The sequence below is a fragment of the Pelobates fuscus genome, chromosome 3 (genome assembly GCF_036172605.1).
Source record: "Pelobates fuscus isolate aPelFus1 chromosome 3, aPelFus1.pri, whole genome shotgun sequence".
NCBI lineage: Eukaryota > Metazoa > Chordata > Amphibia > Anura > Pelobatidae > Pelobates > Pelobates fuscus.
This window is the reverse complement of record NC_086319.1, coordinates 419,985,391-420,011,629: the sequence shown is the minus strand read 5'-3', so window position 1 is coordinate 420,011,629 and position 26,239 is coordinate 419,985,391. Positions and strand designations below refer to the sequence as shown.

The window sequence follows — 26,239 nt, the reverse complement described above, 5'->3', positions numbered from 1 at the left end:
ACATTGGAAAAACTGGCTTTAAACTGCATCTCAGAATGAATCTGCACAGACACTTAATCAAGAACCACAAGGAAAACGGATATTGTACTCCCTGTTGGTCATCACTGGTCACTCCATCAAAGACCTCAGGATTAATGTTCTTAAAGGGAATTTCAAAGTCTCTCATGAACAAAAGAAATTTGAAATGAAAATGATCACACATTTCAACACCAGGAATGGAGGACTTAATGTAGACTTTGGCTTTCTCACACACTACCAAAACTTTTTATAAACACACATATTAATGTCTTACATATTCTCATTTCACCTTTATTGGATCAATTTATATACATACATATATGCAATTATATACATGCATGTTCTGCTCTGCTGTTTTCTTGGTTTTTTTCCCAATATTTTTTTTTTTCTTCCAAGTAGCTTATTGACTCTCCTGTGTTTTTACTTTTTCTGACTATTCTCAGCCAACCTGCACCTTTCACTTTCAGGCACATCTTCTGCTATTTATTACACCCCACTCACCCCCTTCTCTAAAATCAGTTGTGTTAAGTGTTAAACTCTATCAGATTGTTTAGTGTAACGGCACCCCGGGCATAAAGGGGTTAAACCGCCGTTTAGAAGATCTTCCCCTTCCAGAGATACAGGCACAGCTACTGCAGAACACCAAACTCCCGAACTGAATACAAGGGAATGCTCCAAACTCCCGAACTGCATACAAAATAGCACTCCAAACTCCCGAACCGGAACCTCACGAATAGCTGCTAGCAGACGAACAGGAAAAGCATCCAAGTGGCTTACACTCCTAGCAATCAGTCTCTAACAGCATACAGTAAATCCTCCCAAAGACGAGACAGAGCTCCGTGTTGAGGGTCAAGCAGTGGTCTGGTTTAATGTGGGCTACCTGCCCGGTATTTATGCAGGTCTTCCACCTGGTGCACACTTACCTAGGGGACCAGATGGAAGACTGGGACACATATGGTAAAATTACCAATCACAGGCATACAGGGTTAAAACACTCCCACAGTACATTACAATCCCTTCCCTCTATCCTGGAGATAATTGGGAAGTAATCCAATTATCTCCAAGGACAGAGGCAAAACTCCATTAACCACATGGTTACAGTAAAACACTAAAATACAATAAAATACATAATGTTACATTTGTCACATAAAAGCTTCTGGAAGGTCAATTGATGGCACACTCCAGCTCCCAGGTGGTCCAGGGACCGCCAGGCAGAAAGGCACGAACAAGCCTTTTCTGCAGGGGAAAAGATGGCTTTTTAACATGGGGCCATAGTCCAGAGGCAACAGACGGGCAACTAGGCTCCTCCAATGCAATGTGGCGAGATTGGTCTTGTCACAATCAGTATTGCTTAAGACCTGAGGAAGAGAGGAAAACTCTCGAAAGCGTGTCTTTAGAATATGATGTTAGTCCAATAAAAAAGGTATCATTGCATACTGCAATACTCTGGTATTTTGGCATTATATATATATATATAAAAAACTCCAGAGCCAGGCACTCCTCCTTATCAAACAACTTTCAAATATAGATAAGCCTAGGTGCAATCCCGCGTAATATGTATATAAAAAGCAATAAAGGGAGCACACTAGGTCTTAATAATAGTGCAAAACTATTTACTGCATTCCCAAAGAATACATAACTCATATATATATATTTATGGTCGTGGCATCAAAAGCCGTAATGAACATATTAGAAGTCGGCATGTAAGGTCCCTATATGAGACCTATAGTAATATGAAAAAGTCAGTTGAGGTGTGCAGGAACAGACAATGCCATAACTACAGGCCCTGCCTTCCATTTATGGTCGGGCCAAAAGCCGTAGTGAGCATATTAGAAGTAGTTTTGTAAGGTCCCTATTTGAGACCTATAGTAATATGAAGATGTCAGTTTTGGTGTCCCGGAACCGACGATGTTGTGGGCCTGTGATAAAAAGAGGGCAAAAAGAGTATACCATACATAATTATACAGCCTACAAATCAAGTATATTACAATACATTACATATACATGTTACGGAAGTCTTGGCATATTAAAGAACAGGTTGATGTATATATCTGGAGTAAGCAGAGGCCTCCATAGTCTCAAAGTCCCATTAAAATGTACCGAATATTCCTGGAGGTATGGTTGTCAGCACTCATGTGAAAGGAGTGACCTGCTTAATTGCGTGAATAAAGACCTCATCTGACCATGCAGTAAAAACCTGAGATAAAGTCTGACTTTACTTGTCGTTAGAGTATTGCCGTGTAAGGCTAGTAGGAGGAACCTTGAACAAAGGTTAGGTCGTTATCCAGAATTATTACTGACAGAATTCTAAAATATCATTAGTAGTGTTAAAATATTTAATTAAAAGGTGGCACAAGAAGTAAAATCGACCACTGTACTCAAGAAGCTTGATTACAACATAAAAATCTAGCCATAATCCGTTAAACTGTAGACCCTCAGTGGAAAGCCTGTCAAGCCTGTCAAGATAAGTGATTAGTAACAAATTTGTCAATTCCTGGAATATGGCCATATATCGATAAAGTAGTTATTAGCAGCTGACCAAGTCACTATACTCATGAAGTGCATATGACAAGATCTGCTTGAGGCACATGTAGATACGTGAGACGTGCCATAGGTGAGCCAAACGATTAAACAACCCTAGAGTTATGACATAGGAACTGAGGATAACATAATCGTATGTACCAACATAACAGTGAGTACAATAGTCTGAAATAATGAACCAGAGCGTGAGGGAATACACACAATCACATGTATACACATCTATTTGTGTACACACACCACCAGCCACTATATACCTACGTATATATCTACCTATTAAGATATGTATGATGTATATTGTGGATATCTATGATTTACGGGCCCGGCATCAAACTAATCCGGTCAGTAGCGACACCTGCTCTTGAGGAGATAAGGTGAATGACAGTATAGAAAACTATAAGTCTTAGTAAGCTAAAGGAGGCATACTGTGATGCAATGTCTAGATGAGAAGCTGAATTGTACTAGTAGTGAAAAATCGCCCTGAATGAACATAGTCCAAAATGGCTCAACCTAAATATTATCATAATAAGATATATCCCATCTATCTGTGTGGAATGCATGTAATCTGGATCCTAATTTACTTATGATGGAGACAGATCATCAATATCCCGAACAAAACATGTACTGAATACTGAGTTATGCAACGAATGCTCGAATGCATATGGAGGACCCTGCGAGGGTCAGCGTAAGGAGACAGTCCTTTGTAAAAGTCAGAGTTCGAATGTATGTACAATATGTAAAGGAGAACTGAGTGAGGTCTTGAATTGATATGAAAGTGAATGAAATGTATGTTGATTACATGAAACCCAAATTCATAGGCAACCTATTTTTAATCATACTGTATCTAACCAGCTAACGGACTCTACCAGACTGGTATTTGCAATGATGGGCCTATACCTGTTACTGATATCCAAACTATGGTGTGTACCTAATATAGTTCATCACATGATATTCTAATAAAGTATTATTGTAACAGAAGGAACTTACCAATAGCTAATAGTACCAGCCACATAACTTTAAACAGATTTAATTTACCGGCTGCACAGATTTGGGTCCAAGTTAAATAAACCTGCTCAATATAATTATACAACAGGGTTGTTTCCAATACTAGACACAGTTCTATAACTAAGCAGTTGCCTCCCTTCTAAAAGCCTGTTTAGCGATACCTATATATAAATATATATGTATGTGACTTGATAAATTGGTGTATATAGCTGTTGCTGGTACCTTATGTTTCATTCAAAAGTTCTGCTGTGATGCAAGGTATAGTCCAAGATCTAATAGAAGTAGGACTAGCCAGACCTACTAGGCGTGCTGGCAGGGGACAGGACTCTCCACCTTCCTGTCGTTCCCTTCTGATGAGTAGAGAAGCGAAACGCGCATCAGGGCAACATGACAATTTGTGTTACCACTGACACATTACCACGCTTCATCTTTAGCAAACAAGTTATATAACAGTAGTGTCCAGTTTATTATTATTTTTTGGCCATGGTTATCGGCAATATTTAGGAGCTTAGCACTCAGTATTATTCTGGGGGAGGTGGTTACCAAGTCATACAGGGTGAGCTTTTACTGGGGGTAAGGGGTGCCCTGGAAGGCACAGTAGGGCAAGACTTACATAGTCCTTCGATCCTCTCAGTTATCACCCCTTTACTAGCATCTCTCCACTATACTTCACGCCGTCTGTCACAGTTATACTCAGGATCGGCACTACCCGGGGTGTCTAGCGATCCTACAATGACAGACCAGCGGTTACCTTTACCGAACAGCTGAAAAATCCTCTGCATCTACAGTAGCACTAGCACAAAATACCGTTGTCACTGTAACTTTACACCAGTAATTAGTACTGCACCCAACGGATGTTGCAAATGACCAAGGCAAGGTCACTTTTATTAGGCTTATTGTGGTTATTGCTAAACAGATACTGAACTGCACATTTTACTTGAATAAGGTGTCAAACTGAGTATGGCAAATCATTGCAACAATGCTACTAACTGACACTCAATTAGAGAGTTACCATACTACATATTGTTACTGTTTAACAAATGTATCAATACCTTAACATCCTCTGGCTACTGTCTAGTTCAGGGGTAGGCAAACTTTTAGCAGCACTGTGCCGATATAGGATTGTGATGTCCCGTAGCGTGCCGGTTGTTATGACCTGCAGTGTTTATGGTACTGCATTCTTCTATTCCTTTCCCAATAGTGGAGCATACGTGATTATAGCTGCAGCAGGGAATAGAGAAATAGTGTAGATGAATGCAGCTTCCAAGACGATTCTCCCCAGCAAATAGAATATCCCCCAAACATGAGCCTAGACTTCATGAAGGGTGTAACAGGAATGAAGTTTATTGAAAACACACTGGCTTTTATGAGAAATCCTCCTGCAAGAGGACCTCCCACAGCAAACAAAGACAATAACCAATCACCATACAGTTTTACAGTAATACCCGCCTTCTCTCTGCCTGGGAGATATTGAGATAAGTTAAGGAATAAACCAATTATCTCCAGGCAGAGGGCACACAATTTTCCCAAAAGTTGGAACATCCATTTACCCACAAGGTATCCCCACAAATTACATATCCCCTGATAGCCCTGATCTGGGGGACAAACATATCCAAATTTCACCCAGATCGGTTCAGGGGTTCTTAAAAAGTATGGAAGTCACATTTTACCGACCACACACGAGGCTCCTGCCCAAAACAGTTCCACAAATTCAGTGTGTGCGGTCGGTCAATTCAGAAAAAGGTAAAAAAACTAACAAAGTACCGAATGGATTCTCCTGGCTCATAGGAGTGATTGCTCCCCTTGTCCGTATGAACAAAACTACCGAATGGCGCTCTCCTGGCTGTTCGGCAACTAAAGGAAGCAGGCTTTCGGTAGTTTCAGTGGTGGTTCGTGAGGTCGAGTGTCCGATTTTAGTTCCAGACACTCGACGACCAAGTCCTGCTGACTCCCCTCGTGCAAACAAGATGGCCGCCGTTTTCTATTCCACTTGGCGTTCGGCTATACGAACAGCGGCCGCCCAGGGAGCACTTAATAGACGGTTCTTTTTAAGTTAATGAGCCAGGAGGGTGGTCGGTGTTCGGTAGTTTCAAACTACCGAACCAATAGATTCAATATACATGCAATACTTGTAGGAAAAAGAACAAAGAAGAATATTAAACAAAAGTCTATTTTCTTCACACCAGTCCTATTTTTTTAAATTGAGGTCTCTCTGCTGACGTTTTCTGTTTATACTGCAATTGCTTTGTATCTTTATATTTGTGCGTATATGAGCTATTATATTGTATATGTTCAGAAGTAGTTTGTGGTATCGTGTATGATACATATAAATGTGGGCTGTGTATGGGGGCTGCTTGTGGAATTGTGTGTGTGGATGGATAAGTCACTTTGTGTGCGTATGTGTGGGGGCTGTTTGGGGTATTGCATGTGAGAGGCTGCATGTGTGGTTGTGTGCATGTATGTGGATTGTTAGCGGGTTACGTTTGTGTGGATTGTATGTATGTTTGTTTGTGGGCTGTTCATATTATTTGTATGAGGGGAGGGTTATTGTGCATTTCTGTGTATATCTACCAGTGTGGGTGGCTTCCCTGGGTTCCAGTGGGGGCCAGGCTGGCCAGGTACAGGTCAAAGACAGGAGTTGCAACAGCAGCTGCAGGCTGCTCTACTACAGTGTGGATTCCCATTTACAAGTGCTGGGAGGAAGTGATATGAGATTGTTATCTGAGATCACTTCCTCTACGTGCTGCAATGCATACATTGAGGATTGTCCTTCAACACCTTTTCGTATTAGCAAAGATCTGAAGTTTCACTGGGACTCCTGATAGGCCAGAGCCTGTTTGGCTCTAGCAGCCTTGAGTGCCGTGCATGGCACTAGTGCCATAGGTTGCCTATGCCTGGGACTCTAGTTGGTAATTGCTCTATGGAGCTGAATACTGCCTAAGTACTATTTTTTTTGGTTGTTACAAACCACTTGGAATTGTTTGGCTCTATTTAGTATTTGGTCTTATTAAGACTTATTGGACATACTTAGTTCTGTCACACTATTTAATATTTGTCTTGACAAAGACCTATTGGATATAACTAGTCCCGCCCAGTCACAGGACATATCTAGTCCTGTATAGTGACTGATTATTTATTGTTAGTATTTTGCATTAGTTTAGTCCACTATAATTAGGGACTTTTTAGATACACCATTAAAAGTGACGTTTTAAAGTTTACAGTTATTTCTCTTTGGTTATTCCATTTTTTCCATACATTTCATTTCTGCTACCTCCAGTACTCTCTTTTTACTAGGAAGGGACAGCAGGAGCACAAAGGTAAAGGAGCAGAGAGAATCAGAAGGAGCACAAAGGTAAAGTAGAAGAAGGAGCTGGAAAGGGCAGCAAGGAGTAGAAAGGAGCTGGAAGTGGCAGAAGGAGCACAAAGGTAAAGTAGGAAAAGGAGTAGAAAGGAATAAAAATGAGCAGAAAGGGACAAAAGGAGCAGAAAACTAAAGGAGCAGAAATAATCAGAAGGAGCACAAAGGTAACGTAGGAGAAGGAGCAGAAAGGGCAGCAAGGAGCAGGAAGGTAAAGTAGTAAAAGGAGCAGGGAAGAGAAGGAACAGAAATGAACAGGAAGGGACAGCAAGGAACAGAAAGAAGCAGGAAAGGAGCTGGAAGGGGCAGAAAGAGCAGAAAGGTAAAGCAGGAGAAGGAGCAGAAAGGGTCTGCAAGGAGCAGAAATGGATCAGAAAGAGAAAGGAACAGAAGGGCACAAAAGAAGCAGAAAGGTAAAGGAGCAAAAGAAGCCAAGGAGGAGAGAAGACCGTGTCAGAAGAGTAAGAAGACGGTGTCAAATGAAGAAGAAGAAGAAAAAGAGATTTGAGCAAGAAGGACAAGTGAAGTGATCCCTCCACTTTATTCTGGACACAACATCATAAGGTTTTGTCACCTGGGCCTGGCAGGGAAATGTTGGACCTTCTCATCTTAAAAAAAATATCAGTGTTAATGTGTTCACGCTTATTTACTGAGTGTTAGAAAGCACAGAGTGCCGCTGGGTAGGGGTGTCGCTGATTGGCTAGAGTGGTCAGCTGGCACTCTAAGCCGATCAGTAGCTCCCCATTCAATTCATAAAAACGTAAAACATTTTTATGAACCGAGAACTAGCGATTGATTGACTTAGAGCATCAGCTGACTCCAGCCAATCAGTGGCACCCATGCCTGACGTCAATCTACACTCCATTTCAGAAGCCGAATACCACTGAGCGATCTGGAGATCTGGAACTGGAGGAAGTCTTTGGGGTTAAACCATTTGAGAGTGGTTTAACCCCTTAAAGGAAAGAGCACACAGGGGCCTCCTGGCATTATAGCATTTCCATTTAGATGAGGTTATTATGGTAACCAGAATGTTCCTTTAATTTGATTAAAGGAACACTATAGTGTCAGGAATACATACATGTATTCCTGACACAATAGTCGTGAAAACGCTATTTATCCTGGCTTTATGCGATAATGACTATGCCCCTCTCCCTCATGGCACTGTCAAAAGGGGGCCAAACATTGATGTCATTATAATTACACCACCCCCCCCCCTCCCCCCCCCCCCCCCCGAGAAAAAGTCCTGCGGATGCCCATGTGCAAATTGCTACTAGACTAGGTTTAAAATGTACCATTTTAAATAGCCTGAGGTTCCTTCTTTAACAAATGGTAGGCCTTTGTGGGGGTAGTTTGAATGATCAGACTGCTAGGATGCTCTAAAATTGCACATGGACCCAGCGTCAAAATTCAAAGTTTGAAAAAAAATGATATGGCTTGGTCTCCAATGTGGCCTTTCAACATCCACATATCCCTGAAAAATGTACACATGGGGGTATTGTTTTACTAAGACGACATAGTTGAGCAACATATTAGATGTTATAATGCCGTAGCAAACATAAGGATTGCAAAACTTACAGTAACATCTCCAAGTGTGTGTCAAAAAGGCAGAAAAAAATGCCAATTGCTACTAGACTTACTTTTGGTACAAACTAGCAAAAAAATTATCCTGCACTAAGGTTTAAAATATACTATTTGAAATACCCTGGGGTGTCTACTTTAAGAAATGGTAGGCCTTTGTGTTTTTTTCTGAACAGTCAAACTATAATGCTATATTGCTATAATGCTATAATGCTATAATGCTATAATGCTATATTGCTATATTGCTATATTGCTATATTGCTATATTGCTATATTGCTATATTGCTATATTGCTATATTGCTATATTGCTATATTGCTATATTGCTATATTGCTATATTGCTATAATGCTATAATGCTATAATGCTATAATGCTATAATGCTATATTGCTATATTGCTATATTGCTATAATGCTATAATGCTATATTGCTATATTGCTATAATGCTATAATGCTATATTGCTATATTGCTATATTGCTATAATGCTATATTGCTATATTGCTATATTGCTATATTGCTATAATGCTATAATGCTATAATGCTATATTGCTATATTGCTATATTGCTATAATGTATATTGCTATAATGCTATAATGCTATAATGATATATTGCTATAATGCTATAATGCTATATTGCTATATTGCTATAATGCTATAATGCTATAATGCTATATTGCTATAATGCTATCATGCTATCATGCTATATTGCTATAATGTTATAATGCTATATTGCTATAATGCTATATTGCCATAATGCTATAATGATATAATGCTATAATGCTTTATTGCTATAATGCTATAATGCTATATTGCTATATTGCTATATTGCTATATTGCTATAATGCTATAATGCTATAATGCTATATTGCTATATTGCTATATTGCTATAATGTATATTGCTATAATGCTATAATGCTATAATGATATATTGCTATAATGCTATAATGCTATATTGCTATAATGCTATAATGCTATAATGCTATAATGCTATAATGCTATATTGCTATATTGCTATAATGCTATCATGCTATCATGCTATATTGCTATATTGCTATATTGCTATAATGTTATAATGCTATATTGCTATAATGCTATATTGCCATAATGCTATAATGATATAATGCTATAATGCTTTATTGCTATAATGCTATAATGCTATATTGCTATAATGCTATATTGCTATATTGCTATAATGCTATATTGCTATAATGCTATATTGCTATAATGCTATGATGCTATGATGCTATGATGCTATATTGCTATAATGCTATATTGGTATATTGCTATAATGCTATATTGCTATAATGCTATATTGCTATAATGCTATAATGATATAATGCTATATTGCTATAATGCTATATTGCTATAATGCTATATTGCTATATTGCTATAATGCTATAATGCTATATTGCTATAATGTCCCAAATGGAAGCATAGGCTCATTAAATCCGTCTCTCAAAATTCTACTGTAAATACTGAAAAGGACAGGTCTTCTATATGGCACTGTAGCTTCACGAAATAGTGCCAAAGACATACAAGGGGGGTACCGTTGTGATCAGCAGATGTAGCTGAACACAAAATAAAGTTTTGTACAGGAATAGCACACACCCACTTTACAAAATACACATGAGAAGTTCTTTGTTATTTGTTATAAGTTTATGTGCCAAAAAAAAAAAAAAACACCACAATTTTACTCCAATATTTAGCAGAGGTTGGCGGTAAAATGGCTACGTAGAAAGTGTCAAAACAACCTTAGGTAAATAGCCTGTGATGTCTACTTTATATAAATATATACTTTTGTGTGGCAATTTTGTTTTCTTTTATGGCTATTAACCCCTTAAGGACGGAGCCAAATGTACACGTTGTGAACAAAACAAAATGTAAACAAAACCTGGAATTTGCGCTATATGTCTATCCAACCGTAATTCACCTCTTTCATATTAAATGCACCCCCCCTTATCATATATCATTTTATACCTTGGGTTGTCTACTATTGCAAATGGTATGCCATCATAGGGGTAATTTTCATTCTTGGGCTACCATGGGTCATCAAGGCAACGTAAGCAATCTGGCGAATTTTAATGTGAAAAAAATGAACACAACACAAGCCTTATATTTGACGCTGTAATTGTTGAAAACACCATAAAACCTGTACATGAGGGGTACTGTTGTACTCGGGAGACTTCGCTGAAAACAAATATTTGTGTTTAAAAACAGTAAAAAGTATCACAGCAATAATATCGTCCGTGTAAGTGCTGTTTGTGCGTGAAAAATGCAGAAAACGTCACTTTTACTGGCGATATCATCGTTGTAATACATTTTACTGTTTTGAACACTAATATTTGTGTTCAGCGAAGTCTCCCGAGTAAAAAAAAAAAACCCCATGTACAGGTTTTATGGTGTTTTGGAAAGTTATAGGGTTAAATATAGTGCTAGCAAATTAAATTCCCTATACTTTCAACATGGGTTGTCAGGCAGGTCCCGCTAATTGTAATTAATTAGGATACCTAATTATGTCAAATTATTACATAAATATATGTGTAGAATTAATATATGTATATATATATATACATATGTGTATATATACGTATATATATATATATATATATATATATAATTTTTTTATATATATATTAATATCACAATACAGTTAGAACGAAATAAAACATCTATATATTTTTTTATATTTTATTAATTTAATTATTAATAATTATGTATATAGTTAATCAGTATCAGTCTACGTGTTTTCATAAACTGCAATATTTACCTTGCAGGGTAACTCCTCCTCTAGTGGCTGTCTACTAGAGTGCAAACTCCAGACCAGTCTCCAACATGGAAGACCACACAGAGTGCTTTGTGCTTCTAAAGGAAATTTAGGATGGCAAAAAAGACTCCAAAATTGGAACTGTCCCACTGAAACCCAAACTATTGAGAGAGCAGATCCAGGGAGGAAGAATGAATTCTCTCTTTCATGATTGTAACCACTTCCCATCTATGGAAAGGGAAACTAGCAGACACCAATTAATTCATACTTGTCTAATGATTCTCAATATGGAGGTATATTTCCCCTTTCATGGGGGACACAAAGCCACACGCTATACAGGGTGTAACTGATTCCAGAGATATAAAGCCACACGCTATACAGGGTGTAACTGATTCCAGAGATATAAAGCCACACACTATACAGGGTGTAACTGATTCCAGAGATATAAAGCCACACGCTATACAGGGTATAACTGATTCCAGAGATATAAAGCCACACACTATACAGGGTGTAACTGATTCCAGAGATATAAAGCCACACGCTATACAGGGTGTAACTGATTCCAGAGATATAAAGCCACACGCTATACAGGGCGTAACTGATTCCAGAGATATAAAGCCACACACTATACAGGGTGTAACTGATTCCAGAGATATAAAGCCACACGCTATACAGGGTGTAACTGATTCCAGAGATATAAAGCCACACGCTATACAGGGTGTAACTGATTCCAGAGATATAAAGCCACACGCTATACAGGGTGTAACTGATTCCAGAGATATAAAGCCACACGCTATACAGTGTGTAACTGATTCCAGAGATATAAAGCCACACACTATACAGAGTGTAACTGATTCCAGAGATATAAAGCCACACGCTATACAGGGTGTAACTGATTCCAGAGATATAAAGCCACACGCTATACAGGGTGTAACTGATTCCAGAGATATAAAGCCACACACTATACAGGGTGTAACTGATTCCAGAGATATAAAGCCACACGCTATACAGGGTATAACTGATTCCAGAGATATAAAGCCACACGCTATACAGGGTATAACTGATTACAGAGATATAAAGCCACACGCTATACAGGGTGTAACTGATTCCAGAGATATAAAGCCACACGCTATACAGGGTGTAACTGATTCCAGAGATATAAAGCCACACGCTATACAGGGTGTAACTGATTCCAGAGATATAAAGCCACACGCTATACAGGGTGTAACTGATTGCAGAGATATAAAGCCACACGCTATACAGGGTGTAACTGATTCCAGAGATATAAAGCCACACGCTATACAGGGTATAACTGATTCCAGAGATATAAAGCCACACGCTATACAGGGTATAACTGATTCCAGAGATATAAAGCCACACGCTATACAGGGTGTAACTGATTCCAGAGATATAAAGCCACACACTATACAGGGTGTAACTGAATCCAGAGATATAAAGCCACACGCTATACCGGGTGTAACTGATTCCAGAGATATAAAGCCACACGCTATACAGGGTGTAACTGATTCCAGAGATATAAAGCCACACACTATACAGGGTGTAACTGATTCCAGAGAAATAAAGCCACACGCTATACAGGGTATAACTGATTCCAGAGATATAAAGCCACACGCTATACAGGGTGTAACTGATTCCAGAGATATAAAGCCACACGCTATACAGGGTGTAACTGATTCCAGAGATATAAAGCCACACGCTATACAGGGTGTAACTGATTCCAGAGATATAAAGTCACACGCTATACAGGGTATAACTGATTCCAGAGATATAAAGCAACACGCTATACAGGGTATAACTGATTCCAGAGATATAAAGCCACACGCTATACAGGGTATAACTGATTCCAGAGATATAAAGCCACACGCTATACAGGGTGTAACTGATTCCAGAGATATAAAGCCACACGCTATACAGGGTGTAACTGATTCCAGAGATATAAAGCCACACGCTATACAGGGTGTAACTGATTCCAGAGATATAAAGCCACACGCTATACAGAGTGTAACTGATTCCAGAGATATAAAGCCACACGCTATACAGGGTGTAACTGATTCCAGAGATATAAAGCCACACGCTATACAGGGTGTAACTTATTCCAGAGATATAAAGTCACACGCTATACAGGGTGTAACTGATTCCAGAGATATAAAGCCACACGCTATACAGGGTGTAACTGATTCCAGAGATAGAAAGCCACACACTATACAGGGTGTAACTGATTCCAGAGATATAAAGCCACACACTATACAGGGTGTAACTGATTCCAGAGATATAAAGCCACACGCTATACAGGGTGTAACTGATTCCAGAGATATAAAGCCACACGCTATACAGGGTGTAACTGATTCCAGAGATATAAAGCCACACACTATACAGGGTGTAACTGATTCCAGAGATATAAAGCCACACGCTATACAGGGTGTAACTGATTCCAGAGATATAAAGCCCACACACTATACAGGGTATAACTGATTCCAGAGATATAAAGCCACACGCTATACAGGGTGTAACTGATTCCAGAGACAGAAAGCCACACACTATACAGGGTATAACTGATTCCAAAGATATAAAGCCACACGCTATACAGGGTGTAACTGATTCCAAAGATATAAAGCCACACGCTATACAGGGTGTAACTGATTCCAGAGATATAAAGCCACACGCTATACAGGGTGTAACTGATTCCAGAGATATAAAGCCACACGCTATACAGGGTGTAACTGATTCCAGAGACAGAAAGCCACACACTATACAGGGTATAACTGATTCCAGAGATATAAAGCCACACAGGCTATACAGGGTGTAACTGATTCCAGAGACAGAAAGCCACACACTATACAGGGTATAACTGATTCCAAAGATATAAAGCCACACGCTATACAGGGTGTAACTGATTCCAAAGATATAAAGCCACACGCTATACAGGGTGTAACTGATTCCAGAGATATAAAGCCACACGCTATACAGGGTGTAACTGATTCCAGAGATATAAAGCCACACGCTATACAGGGTGTAACTGATTCCAGAGACAGAAAGCCACACACTATACAGGGTATAACTGATTCCAGAGATATAAAGCCACACAGGGTGTAACTGATTCCAGAGACAGAAGGCCACACACTATACAGGGTGTAACTGATTCCAGAGATATAAAGCCACACGCTATACAGGGTGTAACTGATTCCAAAGATATAAAGCCACACGCTATACAGGGTGTAACTGATTCCAGAGATATAAAGCCACACGCTATACAGGGTGTAACTGATTCCAGAGATATAAAGCCACACGCTATACAGGGTGTAACTGATTCCAGAGATATAAAGCCACACGCTATACAGGGTGTAACTGATTCCAGAGATATAAAGCCACACGCTATACAGGGTGTAACTGATTCCAGAGACAGAAAGCCACACACTATACAGGGTATAACTGATTCCAGAGATATAAAGCCACACACTATACAGGGTGTAACTGATTCCAGAGACAGAAGGCCACACACTATACAGGGTGTAACTGATTCCAGAGATATAAAGCCACACGCTATACAGGGTGTAACTGATTCCAGAGATATAAAGCCTCACGCTATACAGGGTGTAACTGATTCCAGAGATATAAAGCCACACACTATACAGGGTGTAACTGATTCCAGAGATAGAAAGCCACACACTATACAGGGTATAACTGATTCCAGAGATATAAAGCCACACGCTATACAGGGTGTAACTGATTCCAGAGATATAAAGCCACACGCTATACAGGGTGTAACTGATTCCAGAGACAGAAAGCCACACACTATACAGGGTATAACTGATTCCAAAGATATAAAGCCACACGCTATACAGGGTGTAACTGATTCCAGAGATATAAAGCCACACGCTATACAGGGTGTAACTGATTCCAGAGATATAAAGCCACACGCTATACAGGGTGTAACTGATTCCAGAGATATAAAGCCACACGCTATACAGGGTGTAACTGATTCCAGAGACAGAAAGCCACACACTATACAGGGTATAACTGATTCCAGAGATATAAAGCCACACAGGCTATACAGGGTGTAACTGATTCCAGAGACAGAAAGCCACACACTATACAGGGTATAACTGATTCCAAAGATATAAAGCCACACGCTATACAGGGTGTAACTGATTCCAAAGATATAAAGCCACACGCTATACAGGGTGTAACTGATTCCAGAGATATAAAGCCACACGCTATACAGGGTGTAACTGATTCCAGAGATATAAAGCCACACGCTATACAGGGTGTAACTGATTCCAGAGACAGAAAGCCACACACTATACAGGGTATAACTGATTCCAGAGATATAAAGCCACACGCTATACAGGGTGTAACTGATTCCAGAGATATAAAGCCACACGCTATACAGGGTGTAACTGATTCCAAAGATATAAAGCCACACGCTATACAGGGTGTAACTGATTCCAGAGATATAAAGCCACACGCTATACAGGGTGTAACTGATTCCAGAGATATAAAGCCACACGCTATACAGGGTGTAACTGATTCCAGAGATATAAAGCCTCACGCTATACAGGGTGTAACTGATTCCAGAGATATAAAGCCACACACTATACAGGGTGTAACTGATTCCAGAGATAGAAAGCCACACACTATACAGGGTATAACTGATTCCAGAGATATAAAGCCACACAGGCTATACAGGGTGTAACTGATTCCAGAGACAGAAAGCCACACACTATACAGGGTATAACTGATTCCAAAGATATAAAGCCACACGCTATACAGGGTGTAACTGATTCCAAAGATATAAAGCCACACGCTATACAGGGTGTAACTGATTCCAGAGATATAAAGCCACACGCTATACAGGGTGTAACTGATTCCAGAGATATAAAGCCACACGCTATACAGGGTGTAACTGATTCCAGAGACAGAAAGCCACACACTATACAGGGTATAACTGATTCCAGAGATATAAAGCCACACAGGGTGTAACTGATTCCAGAGACAGAAGGCCACACACTATACAGGGTGTAACTGATTCCAGAGATATAAAGCCACACGCTATACAGGGTGTAACTGATTCCAAAGATATAAAGCCACACGCTATACAGGGTGTAACTGATTCCAGAGATATAAAGCCACACGCTATACAGGGTGTAACTGATTCCAGAGATATAAAGCCACACGCTATACAGGGTGTAACTGATTCCAGAGATATAAAGCCACACGCTATACAGGGTGTAACTGATTCCAGAGATATAAAGCCACACGCTATACAGGGTGTAACTGATTCCAGAGACAGAAAGCCACACACTATACAGGGTATAACTGATTCCAGAGATATAAAGCCACACACTATACAGGGTGTAACTGATTCCAGAGACAGAAGGCCACACACTATACAGGGTGTAACTGATTCCAGAGATATAAAGCCACACGCTATACAGGGTGTAACTGATTCCAGAGATATAAAGCCTCACGCTATACAGGGTGTAACTGATTCCAGAGATATAAAGCCACACACTATACAGGGTGTAACTGATTCCAGAGATAGAAAGCCACACACTATACAGGGTATAACTGATTCCAGAGATATAAAGCCACACGCTATACAGGGTGTAACTGATTCCAGAGATATAAAGCCACACGCTATACAGGGTGTAACTGATTCCAGAGACAGAAAGCCACACACTATACAGGGTATAACTGATTCCAAAGATATAAAGCCACACGCTATACAGGGTGTAACTGATTCCAGAGATATAAAGCCACACGCTATACAGGGTGTAACTGATTCCAGAGATATAAAGCCACACGCTATACAGGGTGTAACTGATTCCAGAGATATAAAGCCACACGCTATACAGGGTGTAACTGATTCCAGAGACAGAAAGCCACACACTATACAGGGTATAACTGATTCCAGAGATATAAAGCCACACAGGCTATACAGGGTGTAACTGATTCCAGAGACAGAAAGCCACACACTATACAGGGTATAACTGATTCCAAAGATATAAAGCCACACGCTATACAGGGTGTAACTGATTCCAAAGATATAAAGCCACACGCTATACAGGGTGTAACTGATTCCAGAGATATAAAGCCACACGCTATACAGGGTGTAACTGATTCCAGAGATATAAAGCCACACGCTATACAGGGTGTAACTGATTCCAGAGACAGAAAGCCACACACTATACAGGGTATAACTGATTCCAGAGATATAAAGCCACACGCTATACAGGGTGTAACTGATTCCAGAGATATAAAGCCACACGCTATACAGGGTGTAACTGATTCCAAAGATATAAAGCCACACGCTATACAGGGTGTAACTGATTCCAGAGATATAAAGCCACACGCTATACAGGGTGTAACTGATTCCAGAGATATAAAGCCACACGCTATACAGGGTGTAACTGATTCCAGAGATATAAAGCCTCACGCTATACAGGGTGTAACTGATTCCAGAGATATAAAGCCACACACTATACAGGGTGTAACTGATTCCAGAGATAGAAAGCCACACACTATACAGGGTATAACTGATTCCAGAGATATAAAGCCACACGCTATACAGGGTGTAACTGATTCCAGAGATATAAAGCCACACGCTATACAGGGTATAACTGATTCCAGAGATATAAAGCCACACGCTATACAGGGTGTAACTGATTCCAGAGATATAAAGCCACACGCTATACAGGGTGTAACTGATTCCAGAGATATAATGCCACACACTATACAGGGTGTAACTGATTCCAGAGATATAAAGCCACACGCTATACAGGGTGTAACTGATTCCAGAGATATAAAGCCACACGCTATACAGGGTGTAACTGATTCCAGAGATATAAAGCCACACGCTATACAGGGTGTAACTGATTCCAGAGATATAAAGCCACACGCTATACAGGGTGTAACTGATTCCAGAGATATAAAGCCACACGCTATACAGGGTGTAACTGATTCCAGAGATATAAAGCCACACGCTATACAGGGTATAACTGATTCCAGAGATATAAAGCCACACACTATACAGGGTGTAACTGATTCCAGAGATATAAAGCCACACGCTATACAGGGTGTAACTGATTCCAGAGATATAAAGCCACACGCTATACAGGGCGTAACTGATTCCAGAGATATAAAGCCACACACTATACAGGGTGTAACTGATTCCAGAGATATAAAGCCACACGCTATACAGGGTGTAACTGATTCCAGAGATATAAAGCCACACGCTATACAGGGTGTAACTGATTCCAGAGATATAAAGCCACACGCTATACAGGGTGTAACTAATTCCAGAGATATAAAGCCACACGCTATACAGTGTGTAACTGATTCCAGAGATATAAAGCCACACACTATACAGAGTGTAACTGATTCCAGAGATATAAAGCCACACGCTATACAGGGTGTAACTGATTCCAGAGATATAAAGCCACACGCTATACAGGGTGTAGCTGATTCCAGAGATATAAAGCCACACGCTATACAGGGTGTAACTGATTCCAGAGATATAAAGCCACACGCTATACAGGGTATAACTGATTCCAGAGATATAAAGCCACACGCTATACAGGGTATAACTGATTACAGAGATATAAAGCCACACGCTATACAGGGTGTAACTGATTCCAGAGATATAAAGCCACACGCTATACAGGGTGTAACTGATTCCAGAGATATAAAGCCACACGCTATACAGGGTGTAACTGATTCCAGAGATATAAAGCCACACGTTATACAGGGTGTAACTGATTGCAGAGATATAAAGCCACACGCTATACAGGGTGTAACTGATTCCAGAGATATAAAGCCACACGCTATACAGGGTATAACTGATTCCAGAGATATAAAGCCACACGCTATACAGGGTATAACTGATTCCAGAGATATAAAGCCACACGCTATACAGGGTGTAACTGATTCCAGAGATATAAAGCCACACACTATACAGGGTGTAACTGAATCCAGAGATATAAAGCCACACGCTATACAGGGTGTAACTGATTCCAGAGATATAAAGCCACACGCTATACAGGGTGTAACTGATTCCAGAGATATAAAGCCACACGCTATACAGGGTGTAACTGATTCCAGAGATATAAAGTCACACGCTATACAGGGTATAACTGATTCCAGAGATATAAAGCAACACGCTATACAGGGTATAACTGATTCCAGAGATATAAAGCCACACGCTATACAGGGTATAACTGATTCCAGAGATATAAAGCCACACGCTATACAGGGTGTAACTGATTCCAGAGATATAAAGCCACACGCTATACAGGGTGTAACTGATTCCAGAGATATAAAGCCACACGCTATACAGGGTGTAACTGATTCCAGAGATATAAAGCCACACGCTATACAGGGTGTAACTGATTCCAGAGATATAAAGCCACACGCTATACAGGGTGTAACTGATTCCAGAGATATAAAGCCACACGCTATACAGAGTGTAACTGATTCCAGAGATATAAAGCCACACGCTATACAGGGTGTAACTGATTCCAGAGATATAAAGCCACACACTATACAGGGTGTAACTTATTCCAGAGATATAAAGTCACACGCTATACAGGGTGTAACTGATTCCAGAGATATAAAGCCACACGCTATACAGGGTGTAACTGATTCCAGAGATATAAAGCCACACGCTATACAGGGTGTAACTGATTCCAGAGATATAAAGCCACACGCTATACAGGGTGTAACTTATTCCAGAGATATAAAGTCACACGCTATACAGGGTGTAACTGATTCCAGAGATATAAAGCCACACGCTATACAGGGTGTAACTGATTCCAGAGATATAAAGCCACACACTATACAGGGTGTAACTGATTCCAGAGATATAAAGCCACACACTATACAGGGTGTAACTGATTCCAGAGACAGAAAGCCACACGCTATACAGGGTGTAACTGATTCCAGAGATATAAAGCCACACGCTATACAGGGTGTAACTGATTCCAGAGATATAAAGCCACACGCTATACAGGGTGTAACTGATTCCAGAGATATAAAGCCACACGCTATACAGGGTGTAACTGATTCCAGAGATATAAAGCCACACACTATACAGGGTGTAACTGATTCCAGAGATATAAAGCCACACGCTATACAGGGTGTAACTGATTCCAGAGATATAAAGCCCACACACTATACAGGGTATAACTGATTCCAGAGATATAAAGCCACACGCTATACAGGGTGTAACTGATTCCAGAGACAGAAAGCCACACACTATACAGGGTGTAACTGATTCCAAAGATATAAAGCCACACGCTATACAGGGTGTAACTGATTCCAAAGATATAAAGCCACCCGCTATACAGGGTGTAACTGATTCCAGAGATATAAAGCCACACGCTATACAGGGTGTAACTGATTCCAGAGATATAAAGCCACACGCTATACAGGGTGTAACTGATTCCAGAGACAGAAAGCCACACACTATACAGGGTATAACTGATTCCAGAGATATAAAGCCACACAGGCTATACAGGGTGTAACTGATTCCAGAGACAGAAAGCCACACACTATACAGGGTATAACTGATTCCAAAGATATAAAGCCACACGCTATACAGGGTGTAACTGATTCCAAAGATATAAAGCCACACGCTATACAGGGTGTAACTGATTCCAGAGATATAAAGCCACACGCTATACAGGGTGTAACTGATTCCAGAGATATAAAGCCACACGCTATACAGGGTGTAACTGATTCCAGAGACAGAAAGCCACACACTATACAGGGTATAACTGATTCCAGAGATATAAAGCCACACAGGGTGTAACTGATTCCAGAGACAGAAGGCCACACACTATACAGGGTGTAACTGATTCCAGAGATATAAAGCCACACGCTATACAGGGTGTAACTGATTCCAAAGATATAAAGCCACACGCTATACAGGGTGTAACTGATTCCAGAGATATAAAGCCACACGCTATACAGGGTGTAACTGATTCCAGAGATATAAAGCCACACGCTATACAGGGTGTAACTGATTCCAGAGATATAAAGCCACACGCTATACAGGGTATAACTGATTCCAGAGATATAAAGCCACACACTATACAGGGTGTAACTGATTCCAGAGACAGAAGGCCACACACTATACAGGGTGTAACTGATTCCAGAGATATAAAGCCACACGCTATACAGGGTGTAACTGATTCCAGAGATATAAAGCCTCACGCTATACAGGGTGTAACTGATTCCAGAGATATAAAGCCACACACTATACAGGGTGTAACTGATTCCAGAGATAGAAAGCCACACACTATACAGGGTATAACTGATTCCAGAGATATAAAGCCACACGCTATACAGGGTGTAACTGATTCCAGAGATATAAAGCCACACGCTATACAGGGTGTAACTGATTCCAGAGACAGAAAGCCACACACTATACAGGGTATAACTGATTCCAAAGATATAAAGCCACACGCTATACAGGGTGTAACTGATTCCAGAGATATAAAGCCACACGCTATACAGGGTGTAACTGATTCCAGAGATATAAAGCCACACGCTATACAGGGTGTAACTGATTCCAGAGATATAAAGCCACACGCTATACAGGGTGTAACTGATTCCAGAGACAGAAAGCCACACACTATACAGGGTATAACTGATTCCAGAGATATAAAGCCACACAGGCTATACAGGGTGTAACTGATTCCAGAGACAGAAAGCCACACACTATACAGGGTATAACTGATTCCAAAGATATAAAGCCACACGCTATACAGGGTGTAACTGATTCCAGAGATATAAAGCCACACGCTATACAGGGTGTAACTGATTCCAGAGATATAAAGCCACACGCTATACAGGGTGTAACTGATTCTAGAGACAGAAAGCCACACACTATACAGGGTATAACTGATTCCAGAGATATAAAGCCACACAGGGTGTAACTGATTCCAGAGACAGAAGGCCACACACTATACAGGGTGTAACTGATTCCAGAGATATAAAGCCACACGCTATACAGGGTGTAACTGATTCCAGAGATATAAAGCCACACGCTATACAGGGTGTAACTGAATCCAGAGATATAAAGCCACACGCTATACAGGGTGTAACTGATTCCAGAGACAGAAAGCCACACACTATACAGGGTATAACTGATTCCAGAGATATAAAGCCACACACTATACAGGGTGTAACTGATTCCAGAGACAGAAGGCCACACACTATACAGGGTGTAACTGATTCCAGAGATATAAAGCCACACGCTATACAGGGTGTAACTGATTCCAGAGATATAAAGCCACACGCTATACAGGGTGTAACTGATTCCAGAGATATAAAGCCTCACGCTATACAGGGTGTAACTGATTCCAGAGATATAAAGCCACACACTATACAGGGTGTAACTGATTCCAGAGATAGAAAGCCACACACTATACAGGGTATAACTGATTCCAGAGATATAAAGCCACACGCTATACAGGGTGTAACTGATTCCAGAGATATAAAGCCACACGCTATACAGGGTATAACTGATTCCAGAGATATAAAGCCACACGCTATACAGGGTGTAACTGATTCCAGAGATATAAAGCCACACGCTATACAGGGTGTAACTGATTCCAGAGATATAAAGCCACACGCTATACAGGGTGTAACTGATTCCAGAGATATAAAGCCACACGCTATACAGGGTGTAACTGATTCCAGAGATATAAAGCCACACGCTATACAGGGTGTAACTGATTCCAGAGATATAAAGCCACACGCTATACAGGGTGTAACTGATTCCAGAGATATAAAGCCACACGCTATACAGGGTGTAACTGATTCCAGAGATATAAAGCCACACGCTATACAGGGTGTAACTGATTCCAGAGATATAAAGCCACACACTATACAGGGTGTAACTGATTCCAGAGATATAAAGCCACACACTATACAGGGTGTAACTGATTCCAGAGATATAAAGCCACACGCTATACAGGGCGTAACTGATACCAGAGATATAAAGCCACACGCTATACAGGGTGTAACTGATTCCAGAGATATAAAGCCACACGCTATACAGGGTGTAACTGATTCCAAAGATATAAAGCCACACGCTATACAGGGTGTAACTGATTCCAGAGATATAAAGCCACACGCTATACAGAGTGTAACTGATTCCAGAGATATAAAGCCACACGCTATACAGGGTGTAACTGATTCCAGAGATATAAAGCCACACGCTATACAGGGTGTAACTGATTCCAGAGATATAAAGCCACACGCTATACAGAGTGTAACTGATTCCAGAGATATAAAGCCACACACTATACAGGGTGTAACTGATTCCAGAGATATAAAGCCACTCGCTATACAGGGTGTAACTGATTCCAGAGACAGAAAGCCACACACTATACAGGGTGTAACTTATTCCAGAGATATAAAGCCACACGCTATACAGGGTGTAACTGATTCCAGAGATATAAAGCCACAAGCTATACAGGGTGTAACTGATTCCAGAGATATAAAGCCACACGCTATACAGGGTATAACTGATTCCAGAGATATAAAGCCACACGCTATACAGGGTGTAACTGATTCCAGAGATAGAAAGCCACACACTATACAGAGTGTAACTGATTCCAGAGATAGAAAGCCACACACTATACAGGGTGTAACTGATTCCAGAGATATAAAGCCACACGCTATACAGGGTGTAACTGATTCCAGAGACTGAAAGCCACACACTATACAGGGTGTAACTGATTCCAGAGATAGAAAGCCACACACTATACAGGGTATAACTGATTCCAGAGATATAAAGCCACACGCTATACAGGGTGTAACTGATTCCAGAGATATAAAGCCACACGCTATACAGGGTATAACTGATTCCAGAGATATAAAGCCACACGCTATACAGGGTGTAACTGATTCCAGAGATATAAAGCCACACGCTATACAGGGTGTAACTGATTCCAGAGATATAAAGCCACACGCTATACAGGGTGTAACTGATTCCAGAGATATAAAGCCACACGCTATACAGGGTGTAACTGATTCCAGAGATATAAAGCCACACGCTATACAGGGTGTAACTGATTCCAGAGATATAAAGCCACACGCTATACAGGGTGTAACTGATTCCAGAGATATAAAGCCACACGCTATACAGGGTGTAACTGATTCCAGAGATATAAAGCCACACGCTATACAGGGTGTAACTGATTCCAGAGATATAAAGCCACACACTATACAGGGTGTAACTGATTCCAGAGATATAAAGCCACACGCTATACAGGGTGTAACTGATTCCAGAGATATAAAGCCACACGCTATACAGGGTGTAACTGATTCCAGAGATATAAAGCCACACACTATACAGGGTGTAACTGATTCCAGAGATATAAAGCCACACACTATACAGGGTGTAACTGATACCAGAGATATAAAGCCACACGCTATACAGGGTGTAACTGATTCCAGAGATATAAAGCCACACGCTATACAGGGTGTAACTGATTCCAAAGATATAAAGCCACACGCTATACAGGGTGTAACTGATTCCAGAGATATAAAGCCACACGCTATACAGAGTGTAACTGATTCCAGAGATATAAAGCCACACGCTATACAGGGTGTAACTGATTCCAGAGATATAAAGCCACACGCTATACAGGGTGTAACTGATTCCAGAGATATAAAGCCACACGCTATACAGAGTGTAACTGATTCCAGAGATATAAAGCCACACACTATACAGGGTGTAACTGATTCCAGAGATATAAAGCCACTCGCTATACAGGGTGTAACTGATTCCAGAGACAGAAAGCCACACACTATACAGGGTGTAACTTATTCCAGAGATATAAAGCCACACGCTATACAGGGTGTAACTGATTCCAGAGATATAAAGCCACAAGCTATACAGGGTGTAACTGATTCCAGAGATATAAAGCCACACGCTATACAGGGTATAACTGATTCCAGAGATATAAAGCCACACGCTATACAGGGTGTAACTGATTCCAGAGATAGAAAGCCACACACTATACAGAGTGTAACTGATTCCAGAGATAGAAAGCCACACACTATACAGGGTGTAACTGATTCCAGAGATAGAAAGCCACACACTATACAGGGTGTAACTGATTCCAGAGACTGAAAGCCACACACTATACAGGGTGTAACTTATTCCAGAGATATAAAGCCACACGCTATACAGGGTGTAACTGATTCCAGAGATAGAAAGCCACACACTATACAGAGTGTAACTGATTCCAGAGATAGAAAGCCACACACTATACAGGGTGTAACTGATTCCAGAGATATAAAGCCACACGCTATACAGGGTGTAACTGATTCCAGAGATATAAAGCCACACACTATACAGAGTGTAACTGATTCCAGAGATAGAAAGCCACACACTATACAGGGTGTAACTGATTCCAGAGATAGAAAGCCACACGCTATACAGGGTGTAACTGATTCCAGAGATATAAAGCCACACGCTATACAGGGTGTAACTGATTCCAGAGATATAAAGCCACACGCTATACAGGGTGTAACTGATTCCAGAGATATAAAGCCACACGCTATACAGGGTGTAACTGATTCCAAAGATATAAGGCCACACGCTATACAGGGTGTAACTGATTCCAGAGATATAAAGCCACACACTATACAGGGTGTAACTGATTCCAGAGATATAAAGCCACATGCTATACAGGGTGTAACTGATTCCAAAGATATAAAGCCACACGCTATACAGGGTGTAACTGATTCCAAAGATATAAAGCCACACGCTATACAGGGTGTAACTGATTCCAGAGATATAAAGCCACACGCTATACAGGGTATAACTGATTCCAGAGACAGAAAGCCACACGCTATACAGGGTGTAACTGATTCCAGAGATAGAAAGTCACACGCTATATAGGGCATAACTGAATCCAGGACACTATACAGGGTATAAA

The 26,239-nt window shown here is 40.5% G+C and overlaps 1 protein-coding gene across 1 annotated transcript in view; it reads right to left on the bottom strand.

The window, feature by feature from the left end:
- LOC134603635 (alpha-2,8-sialyltransferase 8F-like) overlaps positions 1 to 26,239 on the bottom strand; it is an 89,329-nt gene that overhangs the window by 55,409 nt on the left and 7,681 nt on the right. The window lies entirely within an intron of this gene.